A 12,256-nucleotide genomic window follows, 5' to 3' on the forward strand; every position below is an offset into this window, starting at 1 on the left:
GGTGAACTCTTGCAAGGAAGAAGGGAATTTGCTCTGGATCTCCCAAATACCTCTTACTGAATGGGAGTGGTTGAGGTTGAAATCCTCAAAGGAAAGGTCCCCTATTTGGTGCTCCTCTTGCAGGAACAGTGGTGCATATGTGTGCAAAGGGAAACTTCAATAAACTCAGCCTCTCAGGAGCTTAATGTAATAAAAGAGTCCATCTCATATAGAAAAACCCAGACCTGCTCACTATTCTGACTCTTAGAGGTAGCTTTCTTACTTCGCTTTTAAAATTATTCCATCCTATTTTTTTGCAGAGTTATGAATGTATACCCTTATTGCTGACTTGATGGTGGAGAGATGGTACAATTAATTTCAAATTTCATTTTCAGTTTCTTTGTTTCCATTTTTTTCAAGTCCGCCTCTGTTTTTCAGATGCTCAGCTGGTGCAAACTGACAAAATTTCATCAGTTACTGTAGAACAGTGCTGATTTGCAGCATGCAGGAATCACTCCATCACTCTTTGAATTTGCCTGTATTCCATCATATGGATGGAATCAAAAGGATGCTATACATCCTTTTGCTTTCCACTAGCTCTACAAAAGCCAACAGAAGCCTAGAGAATGGAAGACAAATTTTTTGGCAAAATTCCTCCAGGTGAGAACTGTGCAATATTCATATCTGACCACCTGCATTTTCAAAATAATTTTTCAAGGTCAGGCAAAAGCTCCTAATCATTTGGACCACAAGTATCATTCCTGCAGAGCTGGTGTCCCAGCCTCCACCACAGCACAGGGAAGCAGTTCCATTAACACTCATGAAGTCCTTCCATGTTCCCACCCCACCTGAGCTCATGAAACCAAGACCTGCCTTGTGACCTGCTGGACCCATCAAACCTGAAGGATCTGAACCCTGAATATGCAAATTTTAAACAGCCCTTGAGTAGCCCTTCAGAGAGCTTTGCCTAGCCTTTGTGAACAAGACATGAGTATTAGGGATGTGTGTTCAACAGTGGAGAAGAAATGGAGATCAAATTCTCTTCATCCTCTGTGAGTACCAAAAGCCCAGTGCAAAACCCTCTTTGGAGTAGATGATCTCATCTCCGGTGTGTTGTATCTGCCATGAGAGAGGCAACTTCATCCTCATCACAAATTGCATTCGCCCAGGACTATCATACCACAAACATAGCTCAGCTTGGTTTTCTGGGTCATTTTCAGTGGGAACACAATGAATTAGTAAGCTCTCAGCTCCTCTGTTTTAGTTTCAACTGACCTCTCTTACCTTCTTCAGCTTTCTACTCCTATTGGTAACAAAAAAGGACCATCTCTCCTTCCTGGATGGAAACATGACAACCTTAGAGACCAAGTAAGTGCCACAAGCCATGTTCTGAGCACTGGCTACACTTGAGGAAGATGCTGGTGTGATTGCTGGTGCTCCTGGCCAATGTTTCAAGAAGACATGAGCCTATATCATACCCAGAGCTAGAGGATGTTTTGATCACCTTGCATGCTATAAAGCACAAGAGCAGGTTTTGGGCAATCAAGTCCAGGCTTTGTAGAGACACAGCTTCAGTGGCCATTTTTGGTTACCTGTCCCTTCATTCAGTTCAGTTGCTGTGCTCAGAGACTGAGTGCAGACTGCTGACAGCATCTCTCAACCCATGCCTTGTTTGAGGTGCTGGGTTTTACACTGTGAATGAATGAACTCAAAACACATCGTGAATGCAAAGTAACAGGCAGGAGGTCTCTGTGCTTCAAGGAGGTCAGGGATGCTCTTTTAGCACACCAAAAGTTCTGGGGCAAAGTTCTGGCCTCCAGGAATGCACCAGCACTGCCCTCCCCAGCCTGGTACCAAGACACTGTTAATACACAGGCAGCACCCACTCCTGACCTTTGGTTTGCTGGTGTCTCCCACGGCTTTGCCAAGGCAGAATGCCTGTCTGCATGGAAACAAAGCCCTGCTCCTCATCCCAGCACCCTCTGCCCACCCCTTTTCAGCAGTGCTGCCTTTTTGCCATTTGAATGTTTCTTTTTAGAGTGTCTTTTATTTCCAGCTTGGAGAGCAGGGGGACAAGAGATGGGATGGGGATGCTGAAGTAGTAATTTACATAATCTGATTAACGGAGGATTAGCCAATGGCTGCTGAACAGCCTTAGTGTGCTTGAGCTAAAAACCTTACTATTCATTGCTCTCACCACCCTGCAGGGCGGCTGCACCTGCAGCACCAGCTAATACTCTCCTGGGGACTTCAAGGGAGGAGAAAAGAGGGGGCATATTTTTATTATTATCTGGGGGAGGGTTGAGGAGCTGCAGTTTCTTGTGTGCAGTCTTCCTAATTGATCTGTCTGCATTAGTCATTAGGAAGATGAAATGAAAGCTGAGCCAGTTGGCATTATCAGGAACAGCCATCACCTTTGAAAAGTGGCAGCTTCTGTGACTCCTCCCAGTTTCCCTGTGGGTAGTTCAGTGGGGCCCATCCTGATCCAGAAATGAGCTGGTAGAAGGGTCCTGCACATGCAAGAACCAAAAACACAGTTTCCCCTGGGCACACCAGTGCTTTGGGAGCGAACTAGGCCTTACCTGTGCTCTAACATCACCAGAGAGCTTCTCAGGCTGTAGGCCACACCTCTGCCCCAGGAATGATGTAGTGACAGGAGAAAGAGTCTGCTCACAGCTTGCAAAGCCTCACACCCAACATGCCACTTTTTTATTGTCCATGAGTCACTGCTTGGTCCAGTCATCCAGCGACTTGACTGAGGTGGCAGCTGTGGGAAGAGCAGTAGGACTCACCAGAGCAACTTACCTGTGTGCTCAGGGGGAGAAAGAATAAACCTGCAAAATTGTTCTCCCAAAACACAGTCCAAGACTCCCCCTAGACTCCTAGAATCATTTCAGTTGGAAAAGACCTCTAGGATCCTCAGGTCCAACCATTAATCCAGCACTGCCAACTCCAGCACTAAACCATGTCCCTAAGTGCCACATCTACACATCATTTAAATACCACCAGGGATGGTGATTTCACCACTTCCCTAGGCAACCTTTTCCAGTGCTTGAAAATGCTCCTGGTGAAGAAATATTTCCTAGTATCCAATCTAAATCTCCTCTGGCACAACTTGAGGCCGTTTCCTCGTGTCCTGTCACCTGGGAGAAGAGGCCAATTCCCGCTTTGCTACAGCCCCCTTCCAGCTACTCAAGAGACAAATAAGGTCCCTCTCTCTGAGTGTCCTTTTCTCCAGGCTAACTAACTCCAGTTCGGACACTGGAGACCAGCTAACTGCCTTTTGCAACTCAGCAGGCAGGGTAAAAAAAAACAACCTGAAGGGAAGGACAGATAAATGCTCCTTAAATGCACCACGAAACTCAGCAGCAAATCAGAGCATTGACTGATGTCTGAGTCTAGCAAGAGAGCTGAGTCTAGCTCTCCCAGAAGGCATGGAAGATGGATGAATTTCAGGTCCTGGCAAGACGACTTCAGCTGCTGGTTTCAACAGAATTAGGTCTTCACCCCAAATATCCACCCATGATGAAGGGTTGAAATTCCAAGAGAGAAACGTGTTAACTCTAGAATGAAAAGAATTGGGAAGACACAGATCTCCAGATTAGGAGAAACATCAGATAGTATGAGATGGACCCTCCCACATACATTCACAACAAAGGCAGAGAAAGCGGAAGAATTTGACCCGAATAAGGCATAGAAAATACACATGCAGCATGAACTTAATGAAGAAATAAACCTTCTCCTGAGCAGTAGGTGCATTTCTCACCATAAATCTTCAACATACAAATATCGGCAGCTTCTCCCCAGCAGACTAAGCTATGGAGCAAAAATCACATCAAGAAAACATTTAATTGGAAGGGCCAGGTCTGTTGACAGTGGTTAGAAGGAGATTGTGCTGCTCTAGCATTAGATGTCAGTTTAAACACTGTTCTTCTAGAAAGGTGCAACAAACCAGGGGCTCTTCCCTTTTTCCCTTTCCCAGCCCTGCCCCCAAGACCTTCATGGGCCAATTCTCGTCTCTCTGTGCAGCCGAACAACTGTTTGGAGACACGGGAGAGCTCAGATCTAAGGCCGTGCGTTATTTATGAGTTTGGAAATCAGAGCCGTTCGGTTCACTGCCAGTAAATGGCAACGATTGGAGGGAGGGGCGGGGGGTGTGGGGGAAGGCTTGTGTGCAGCTCTTCATTCTCTATTCCCTGTGAAAAGGGAATCACTCCAGCTAACTGGCCCATGGAGATAAGGATTTCAGACAATCTGCATTAGCCTGATAAGCCAGGTTTGCATTTCATAAAGATTGTTTGTTAAGAGCACCGGTAGAATAAAATACAGTTGAAAGGCTTATCAGCACAACTCATTTCCACTCACACCCCTCTGCCCACCACCATGTACATTTTTTTTCCCCCCTATAAATTAAGGTGCCTGCTTGTATCCCAGATCTCTGGAATGGAACACAGACCAGGGATGACAAGCAGTGGGGGAGGGCTGGGGAGAACAAGGAAGAATAGCCCGAAATCTTCCAGCTGCAACTGGTCACTGTCAGAGCTGTGGTCCTGATCCACACACAGCATATGGAAGGGCAGTGGATGGTTTGGATTTGACCCTTCTGGTGTAAACCAGCAGCTGCACTTGGTACCAACTAAGAATCACATCAGGAAGGAAGGGTTATACCTGTTTCCCTCTACTTCATGTGTTCCTCTTCCCTCACTTAAAAAAAAAAGCATGAGGGACTCCCAAACTCCTTGCAGTCTTCTCTCTTCCCTCTTCAAACTGGCCTTAGTCAGGTATTTTGCTGTAAAACAGCCTTGATGAATAAAGGAAAACTATTAGAACACCCTCTGGTGTTCTAAAACTATTAGAACACCCTTTCCCTTCCTTTTTTTTCCTCAGCGCCTGGGCCATTCTGTTCAGATACTGCTGCCTTTCCAGGATGTAGATACCCCTTTCTGCACAGATCCTGGGCATTATTCAGGTATCACACAGTCATTCTGATTAAGTTCCTCTCCAGCCCACCCTGGATGATGGGTCCCAAAGAAAGGCAGCCACATAAAAGCAAACTGTTAACAAGACAAAATCTTCCATGTTTTGACAGCCAGTGCAATTACAAAGTCATTTAATGTGCATAACCTGTTGTTTCCAGCTGCTATTGCTGCAAACACTTATTGGGGTGTGTTGGCAGCAAGATCTTAGCAGGGCAGAGAGCACTCTGGTGGCGCTTTGCATTTCTACCTTATTGCTTGATAATGTCAACAATTAGTATTACCAGCAAGGACAACTGTCCCATTCACACCTTTTAAGGACTCAAACCCTCTGTATGAGCACCAGTGGCCATGCACAAAAGTTGCATCAGCCACATTTCAAACAGGTTCCTCCTTTGCAGGACCATTTGGAGGTGAAATATGGGCTCATGTGGCATCAGTGACAAACCCTTTTATCACTCAGTGCAAGCTCCCTTGAAACTCCTTGTTTCGAGCAGTGAAATGGGAAATGTGGCAGTCTGGTCACCATTCTGGCCAAATTCCAAAGTATCCATCTCCAGGCTTCAACCAGCTTCATGTCAGCCTGCCAGATGAGGTATTAGTAAGGACTGGTTGACAACTCAGTGACTCTCAGAAGTGATACTGGGAGATTTGGTGGCCAAAGCAAGAACAAGTAACAATATTTTCTGTGCTCTTCCTTGGCTTGCTCACAGCAGATATTGTGGACCATTATTTACAGGTCAGAACACCTCTACTGTACTACAGGGAAAGGTGGGTCTGAGGAGGACCAAGGGGCAGCAGATTAATTAGCTGACTTCATCAGCTGCCTGCAATAAAGTGTCTGTAAAAGACCAGTAATGAAAAGACTAACAATGGTCTCAGCACACTGACCTCAGCAACAGTTTGATCCCTGCAAGAAGGAACAGGTAATTTTTCTAATCAAGCAATGAATGCATTACAGAGGCATCATTAATCCAGAGAAGTCACTGCATCAAGCAAACAGGTGTTGAAGGCATCAGCAGTGCAGGGAAGTCATCACAGATAGGTACAGGCAGCTCATGCCAAGGTCTTTGCTGGAGGTGGGCCCCAAGCTCCTTCACTGTCCCTGTGTTTCCAGGTATGCTGCATGTATTTATTAGGCTCACGGAGCAAAACACCACCACCCAAGAACACCACAAAACCCTATTGCCATCCTTTCCCCTGTCTGTGCTAGGACTATAGGCCACAGAAATCCACTTTTCTTTTGAAGCTGTGTTTGGGAATACTACAGCTTATTCCCAAGGTCTTCCAAGGCAAGACCTGAGGAATTCTGTGTGTTTCCTCTTTGAATGTGGCTGGAAATGAACATGTAAAAATTAAGTTTGCAAAGCATCTGTGTTTACAGATAAATGTCGTGGTTTAACCCCAGCTGGCAATCAAGCACCACACAGTCCTCTGCTCACCACCCACCCTGCAGTAGGATGGGGAGGAGGACCAGAAGAAAACCCCTCTAAAACTCATGGGTTGAGATAAGTAGAGTTTAATTAGCTCCCCCCAGTTTATATACAGAGCATGATGTTCTCTGAAGCAGTTGGATTGTTCAGCTCACCTGTCCCTGAGATGCTCCCTAATGGCTTCTTATGCCCCTGCCCACTGGCACAGCATGGGAAACTGAAAAGATCTTGATTTTGGGTAAGCAGTTTTCATACTGAGTTTTCATACTGCACCAGCTACTGAGAAGAAAATTAACTCTGTCTCATCCAAAACCAGGGCAATAAATAAAAAGTTTGTCCAGGGAATAAGGCACCATATGTCTGGTCAGCCATGGATGGCCCCCTCCCCCATGACACAAATGTATCTTGGCTTCCCAAAATAAAATAATTAATTTAAAGAAAACCCCAGCAAAAAACAACAGCCCAGCCTGGCTCCTGTCTTCACTGGCTGTCACCTATTTAATCTTCTCTTCTTTTCCATGTTTGTTCAGAAATCACTCTTTCGGTGCAGCTGGAAAGGTTGTTACCAACAGGCAACCAAGCCTGAATGCTGAAAATGTGAGATGATTACAGGCACCCAAAGAGCAAACACACAGGTTTTTCAACAGAATATGCTCCTACTGCCCCACCAGGCTTATGAGACACTGCTCTGTACAGTGGCAGTGATAAACAAGGGCTGATGTCAGCTCAAGGAGAGAGGCCACACAGTTCAACAGCAGTTCCCTGTAGAAGCTGCTTTAAGAGTTTTGACTTTTCTGACAGGAAGGGGCTGGGTAAAAGGTGCTGTAATTAGTTGCTTTATGTCAAGAAGACCCACTTGGCTTATCCTGGTTTAGAAGTGGAAGGAACTGAGATGGCTGAGCTGGGGAGAAGCGGAAACTGAAGCACCACAACTGTCCAAAGGGCATAATTTTGGCACTCCAAGTCCACATTGAGGGCCTAAACCAAATTGCATCAAAGTCATCATAAAACTTCCTTAAACTGATTTTGGAACAGAATGAAAACCCATGGGACATGCCCATGGGTATTTCTAACAATGTAGTTGGTGTTGCTGTCCCCACCCGCGTTAGTTTCTCATGTGCACAGAAACGGTTACCAAAAACACTCAGGCCCTGGGGGCAGAAGGGAGGATGACTCAGATCATCCTCCTGCCTTTTTAAAAGATGGGGTGTATTATATTCTATTAGGATCAGTATTATTTAACATCTTTATCAGGAACATTAACAGTGAGATTGAATGCATCCCCAGCTAAGTTGCAGGTGACAGCCACCTGAGTGTTGTGCTTAATATTCCAGAGGAAGGAATACCATCAGAACAATCCTGGCAGGCCTGAGAGGTGAGCCCACACCAACCTCATGATGTTCAACAAGATTGCTTGCAGCTCCTGCACCTGGGTCGAAACAATCCCAAACAGGGATACGGGTTGGGCAATGTGTGGATTGAGAGCACTCTCAGAAGGACTTGGGGGTAGTGGTGGATGAAGTGCTGGACACGATCTGCCAATGCCAGAATAGCACCTGTAGCCTGATAACACTTATCCATATTTCAAGAGATAAAGGTGTTCCACTGGGTCTTACAGCAGGCTCAACTGTGCAGGTCAAATATTGCTTTCTTGTCAACGAAAAAAAACCCAAAAAACCAAAAAGTAAGAAAATGAAGAAATCAAAAAAAAAGAAAGAAAGAAGAAAATAATTCCCAAAACTCAGTTGGGCCCTTTTCCAGGTAATGACAAGAAGACATGCAATCATATAAGTTTGTTCCATTTACCAACCAAACACATTCTTGAAGGCCTCCAGGGGTAGAAATAATACAATCCTTCCCCAAACTATTCCCATCCTTAAATATCACAAACATTCTATACACCTCATTCTGATCTTCCTTGGTGAAATTTAAGCTTCTTGTGTTATGAACCAAGTGAATGGGATATTGTACTTGCCACATCCTTGTCAGCAGGAACCACAGTTCTTTCTACTTTTCCTTATATGTGGTTTCAGATACTCCCCAACCTGTCCACCAGGATTGATCCTACACTGAAATACACAGAAGCATAGAATGGTTTGGGTTGGAAGAGACCTTCATAGGACCTCTAATCCAGCCCCCCTGCAACAAACAGGGACATCTCCAACCAGACCAGGTTGCTCAGAGCCCCCATTACACAGTAACGAAAGTTGCATGCCACTCTTCCTACATCCCACTGGATTTCCCTTGGTTCCAACATCATTCTGTGCATTCAGAATGTTATCAACCACAGCTTTGATAGCTTTCTGTGTCAGAACTAATCTCAGTGTAGGTGCAAATCACTGCACTGTCAGACATGCCCTTGCAGCCCAATATACAAGTACACTGTACCCAGTAACATTCAAGCTAATTACTCCCATGCCAACAGGAGATATTCAGAAGTTTTAGGGCCAGAAGAGGAAAGTTATGAACACACAGTTCTATCTGCAAAGCACCTGGCATGATACTTCCCCTAGTATGTTCCAGGTAAACTATGTAACTTCTCTTTCAAAACTTTAGGAAAGATTTATCTCAGGAAAACAGGCCCAACCACAACAGTGTCAGCTTCTGTCCTTTAAGGACAAAACATCCCTTGTACCTTCCTTTTTTCAAGGAGAAAGCTCTCATCTACCCCCCTCAGTTAGAGCAGTGACTTGGGTTTGGTAAGACTCATCCAGCTCATAACTCATGTGCTCTGCTGCAGCCTAAATCAATGCAACATTTATGCATAAAACTGGCCACAGTAGAGAACTCAAGAACTCACCATTAGGAAATCTAATGCTATTAAGCAAGATTATCTACTGATGTCAATGGCCTGCTGGTGCCACTTTACCAAAACAGCTGACATAGATCATTGAGCACAAGCACCAGACAGGCTTTGATGTGCTTGCACGTGGTTTCTCAAGTTCCCGTGTTCTGTTCTGCAACACACAGTATGATAGAAACACATGAAGAAAGAGAAGACAAGATCCTTGTGGGACCGTTCCAACTTGGAATATTCTGTGAAATCTGTAAACAGTGAGGTAGCTGCCTCTGAATTTCTTGAACTGAATAAAACTCAAAGTGTGAACTCAAGAGAATTACAACAATGAGTAATGAAGGACAGAACCAAGTCACTGTGACAAGCCAGTTCCTTGAAGGGAGGTATCTGCATTATTACACAGATGTTACTCATTTAAGCTCTCATTCATCTGTGCAAAACACAAAATTCCAACTGACAGTGCGAAGCAGAGACTGGTTTCTCTTGAGCTGACAGATTTTAGACTTATGATGAGGGTAGAGAATTCTAAAGCAGCAAAGGATGAAGGCTGTTTAACACCAGGAACCAACATGTCCCAGACTCTGTTTCAAGAGAAAGAGCATAAAGAGATCAGCTGCTTTTTTTTCACTTGGACAGCAGGGAAAGACTCAACCACAGAGCACTGGCAATTCACTATCATTCCCAGTATGAGCTCTAGTACCTGATTCTAGAAATAGAACCTTTCTTAAGCTCATATGATTCCAATTTCCATTTTGTAAAAGCAGAAGGTTATGGAAAACTACTTCAGGATCAGTTCCTAGAAATAGGAACTCCCCCCCAGCTGGAAGACAGGATTAACTACAGTCAATCCTTAACTACAGTCAGTTTTGACTGACATTTTTCTGATATATTCTAAGAGATGCTCAAAGTCAAAGGTTTTACACATTTCCACAAGTAAAATACTCCAGTTTCTACACAGGTGGTTCAATTTGCATTCCTCCCATTTACTTTTATTTCCTACCAACCACAGAAAGGGAACACATACACCCCTTCCTTTTTGCAACCATCCTCTATGGCTTTTGAAAGTGGTCTTTTATAGTCCTTTCTCTTCAGGCAATGCTATTTCTTCAATCTTTCTTGGCCCTTATTCTGGAGCTTTGAACATTTTGCTTTCTTTAACAGCTGCACATACCTAAAGTGCCTTGTTTGCTGCAGGAAAGTCAAGGGACTTCATGTCTTTCCCTTGGTCACACAGAAAGAACCAGAGTTCACCATGTGGCCTGCTCTTGGGGCTTCCTTTCCTTTCCTTCTGAGTGGGACAGAAGGAAACCGAGACTGATCTCTCGGGCTGTCTCAGAGGCAGTTCTCACATTCGGGGCACTTGTAAGGCCTCTCCTCAGTGTAAGTGTGCTGGTGGCAGAGATCGGAGCTGTCTGATTTGCTGCCCTGTGGGAGTGAGGAGGCTTCCATACTTTCTTTTATATTCCGTATCCAGGCAGACATCATGTCCACAGATGGTTCATCCATCTTCGGATGGTATACTGTCACCAGGCAGTTAACATGATGCAGGAACACCTTGAATTACCTTTCTCCACATGGGCAGTGTGCAAGGGACATCCTCTGGATTGCTGAAGTATGTGCCATTTTAAAGGATTTCCAGCATTGCCAGTTCCCGCAGGTACTAGATGCCTCCATCTGTAGTAGTCCACTTTCTTGAGGAGCTCATTAGATTTTCCTTGAATAGATACCTTTCTCTCACACTTGAGAGGAGCCGAACCCAAAGACTGCAAATGCCCCTCTCCTTTCCAATTTCTTTTACGATTTCACACTCTCTGGCAATAGATCCTAGTTGCTGTGCTTCATAACCTTCTAACAGGTGACTACTAGCTCCATTATGCCAGCAGCAGAGCAGCCAGGTAGGAATTCGTTCACCAGGCTGGCGGCTGCAACTTCTCTGCAAGTTCCGAAGTTCTAATGGGCTCAGGGACTGGCTAACTTTGCCTTCCTGTCTGATTTCCTCTCTGCTTCTCTCATGCAGAAATGCTTCCACTTCCTCTAGTGAATCACTGGCTATTTGTCCTGCCTCCCCTTCTTCTCTTGGAGGCGCAGGCAGAGTAGATCCTTCTCCTTCTTCCTCCCTTACTAATCGCCTGTAGGTCCTGTAGATCTCCTTACCCATGTCTTCCTTTTCACTACAGGGGCAATAATGACTTCAGATGTCATAGTTTGGGTCCCTGTCTCAGTCATGGTCTTTTTAGAGTACTGAAGTGCAGCTCGATAAGCACAGGCCAGGCCCCAGTACAGGGCAAGAAGTTGCTGGTTTTGATCGGGGTAGGCAAGGCATCCTTCCATTAAACGACATGTCAGTTTGTTGGGGTTGAATACTTCTTCTGATGTGAAGTCCCAGGCAATGGGGGGTGTTAAACGCCCTAAGAACCTGCCTAAATTCATCCACATTCTCTGCCACCCAGGAACTGGGCCCTTTAAGGCACATCCCAGTAAGTTCTCTCTCGAAGTTTGTTTTGTCCTGCAACAAGGCAACAAAGACAATACTACATTCCCTAATACCCATAATGTTCTTATAGTGTTGGTTATAAGCAGTCTCATTGCCAGACAGCTCAAGTAAGGGTTTGTAAATATCATTGGTACCTTCATTGCAGAGCCATCTATGTCAAAATTAAGAAGGGAAAGAAAGTTGTATCCGTCCCCCTGGAGGTCTTTCAAAGGGTAAGTCCTACATCCCAGAAAGACTGTTAGTAAAAGTACAAATACTAAAGCTGGGCGTAAGGCCATGTTTTATATTAGTATGTTCCCAAGATAGCAAAAACAAAAAGATAAGCGAGGTAGTGTTTATATAAACAATCTTTCTTGGCAGTCTCCCTGGGTTTCAGCACCAATTTTAGTATATGTGCTGCCGAAGTACATATATATACACATGTGTAGTGAATTCTTGCCTGCCATGCAGGAAGCCCAGGCCAAGTACTGTGGCGACATGGCACCCCAGAGTGAATTGAGTCAGACAATGGGACTCATTTCAAGAACAGTTTAGCTACTATTTGGGCAAGGGAACATGGCATTGAGTGGGTATATCA

The sequence above is a fragment of the Pseudopipra pipra genome, chromosome Z (genome assembly GCF_036250125.1).
Source record: "Pseudopipra pipra isolate bDixPip1 chromosome Z, bDixPip1.hap1, whole genome shotgun sequence".
In the NCBI taxonomy this organism is placed as follows: domain Eukaryota; kingdom Metazoa; phylum Chordata; class Aves; order Passeriformes; family Pipridae; genus Pseudopipra; species Pseudopipra pipra.